Here is a 3,466-nt window from a genome sequence, read left to right as displayed (position 1 = left end):
AGAAAGAAAGAAAGAAAGAAAGAAAGAAAGAAAGAAAGAAAGAAAGAGAAAGAAAGAAAGAAAGTTTAATAATTCTTAATCTTAAGTCTGTATTCACACTAACTTTGTACGCCCTCTTCCAAAACACAGATCAAAAACTCACTTTGGGGCGCCTGGGTGGCTCAGTTGGTTAAGCGACTGCCTTCAGCTCAGGTCATGATCCTGGAGTCCCGGGATCGAGTCCCGCATCGGGCTCCTTGCTCAGCGAGGAGTCTGCTTCTCCCTCTGACCCTCCCCACCTCATGCTTTCTCTCTCTCTCAAATAAATAAATAAAATCTTAAAAAAAAAAAAAATTCACTTTGAAGCAATTCCAGGTTGTGTGCTCTCTAGCTATAAAATCAGTTGTCAAAGAAATCTCACAGATAAAATTCCAAGGAAAATCAGCTCACAATAAAAAATTAGTAAATATGCATGAAGACAAGATATTGTGAGAGTCAACAGAAATCAAACTACTGTAGTCACACTTTAAGAATGGCAGTTATGGGGCACCTGGGTGGCTCAGTCGTTAAGCGTCTGACTTCGGCTCAGGTCATGATCCCAGGGTCCTGGGATCGAGCCCCGCATCAGGCTCCCTGCTCAGTGGGAAGCCTGCTTCTCCCTCTCCCACTCCCCCTGCTTGTGTTCCTTCTTTGGCTGTCTCTCTCTGTCAAATAAATAAATAAAACCTTAAAAAAAAAAAAAGAACAGTTATTAGAATTGATAACAAAGGAGAATTTGAAATAATTACGTTTAAAGATATAAAAGAATTAATTGAAAGTATGATGAAAGAAAAAATGATTATCAAAGTTGAATAAGCAAATTTATAAAAAGTACCAAGATGAATTTCGAAAAATGAAAAATATAATATTGACATTAGAAACTCAATACATTGGCTCCATAGCAGACTGGAAATGGCTGAAAAGATCATTAGTAAACTGGAAGATAGCAGCAATAAAGAAATTACAAAAATGTAAACCTGAGGGGTGCCTGGTGGGCTCAGTCGGAAGAGCATGGGACTCTTAATCTCAGGGTTGTAAGTTCGAGCCCCCTGTTGGGTATAGAGATTACTTAAAAATAAGATCTTTTAAAGAAATGTAAACCAGAGACACAAGGATATGAAAGAAAAAAATGAGGAACACAGAAGATAGAGGGAGAAATCTCTAGCCACCTTTAATGGAAGGTCCACATAGAGAAAATACAGAGAATAGGGGAGGGAATTTAAAGAGAGATTGGCTGAAAATTGTAAGAAATGATACAAGATATTAATCCTCAGGATTCAGAAGACTAATGAGTCTGATGAAGAACATATAAAAAGAAATACACTCTTTCATCACACTGTAGGGAAAATTTCAAAATACCACAGGCAAGATCTTAAATAGTAGCCAGATCAGCTTAAAATACAGATCAACTGAGTACTCGGCTGCAGTAATGGAAGCCAGATGGTAGTGGAATTATATTTAGTTGTTGTCAACCAAGTTAGTACTCTAGCCATATTCAGCATTTGGAAATGTAGGGGAGTGTTTTCATTGCCATAATGACTGAAGGGTGACTGCCAAGTTACTTAACTTCTCTGCCTCAGTTTTCTCATTATTACAGCAAATGTACTGTTTATCTCATAAGATGGTTGTGAAGATTACATGAGTTACATGCATAGAAAGCCTTCATTAACAATGCTTGGCACATAGTAAGTGCAATGTAAGTGTAACTATTATAGCACCCTGGAGCTAATGCTATGATGCAAAGGAGTTAAGACAATGAAGAATTGTTGGACACAAGTTTCTAAGAAAGTCCCCTTGAAAAACACTGAAAACCTATCCAGCTTTTTACACTATTCCCACTATTTTCATCTCACCTATCCTCACACCCTATCCTCTGGTTCCTCTTTGCATTCACTTTTTCATTGAACAAATAGTTACAGTAAGCAGTACTAGGTGCCAGAAACTATTCTTTGCATTGTCTTTTTTTTTTTTTTTTTTTTAGTATTTTATTTATTTATTTGACAGAGAGAGCGAGACAGCACAAGCAGGGGGAACAGTAAAGGGAGAGGGAGAAGCAGGCTCCCCGCCAAGCAGGGAGCCCGATGCGGGGCTCAATCCCAGGACCCTGGGATCATGACCTGAGCCGAAGGCAGACACTTAACCATCTGAGCCACCCAGACACCCCTCATGTGGGAAGATCATGTTTCTTAGCCTCCCTTGCAATTGCTATAGGGGTACACAACTGGATTCTGACTAGTGGAAAGTGACCTCTTCCGGACCTAGGCACAAAGCACCCTGGGCCATCCTTTTCTCCCTTGCTCTCCTTGCCTATGAGCCTGTTAAACACGGAGTATCCAGGGGTGGATTCCAAGGAGACCAGAAGCTCTGAATCAGCAAATTTAAAGCACCTAGTCAGATTTTGATACAAGCAAAAAATAAATCATTATTGTGTTGAGCTATTGAAATTTTTGTCTTGACCAGTATAGGACAATTGTTTCTCTTTTAACATTGTAAACCTAAAACAGAGCACGGTGCCTGGTATATAGTATATCTGTATAAATATTTGTTAAGGAAAGGAAGGGAGAGAGGGAGGAAATAATCTCTAAATGAACTTGACCATTCCTTATTTTATCGGAAGTGATTATTCTAACCCATCTACAACTCCTTAATCTTAATAATTACAGCACCCCCCGTTTTTGTTTTGTTTTGTTTTGTTCCATAAAGAAGACTTCCTTCTCTGCCTCTTATTTCTTTTCTTTTATTTACTTTCACTCTGTAAGGAAAGACAAGACCACTTTAGTGATAATGTGGACCTTTTAAGTGCTGTTCATAATGAATCTAAGTATGAGCATCGCTATTTCAAAGGCAAATTCAAATTCAAAGTGTTCCTCAAACATTTTTTTTTTTCCAGAAAGGAACGCTGTGTAAGCATTTCACCCTTGAAGTTAGTGTGGAAGATACGTGGAAGGATAGGACCGAGACTTTGGACGAGGCAGGAAATCTTAGATTAGTCCTGGGCAGCCTGCACCTGAGACAAGCCCACTAGAGGAATAAGGAGGGAGACAGGAAGAGTTGCTTTTCTTGCTGGGCCCTCACCTATCTCTTGCCATAGACTGCACTAATAGCTATCAAGACTCTGGGCCAGGGGTCCCTGGGTGGCTCAGTTGGTTAGACGTGGGGCTCTGTGCTCGGTGGGTAGTCTGCTTGAGACCACCCCCTGACACACACTCTCTCAAATAAATAAATAAAGCTTAAAACAAAAAGGAATCTGGGCTAGTAGAAGCACAGGAGCAGGGATGTAGGGGGAGCAGTAAGAGAGGTTTCAGGATCTGCAGCTGGAAGGAAATGAAACTCTCTGGCTTCAGCACTTTAGGGCAGATTTTCCTGTGTACGCACTGTTTGTAAATTAAGCTTAAGTACTTTGTGGACTGCCACCCATATCTTAATGCTAATACACATGAACTGATGT

Source organism: Neomonachus schauinslandi, chromosome 2, assembly GCF_002201575.2.
Source record: "Neomonachus schauinslandi chromosome 2, ASM220157v2, whole genome shotgun sequence".
NCBI classification, from domain to species: domain Eukaryota; kingdom Metazoa; phylum Chordata; class Mammalia; order Carnivora; family Phocidae; genus Neomonachus; species Neomonachus schauinslandi.
Note: the sequence above shows the minus strand (reverse complement) of the source record.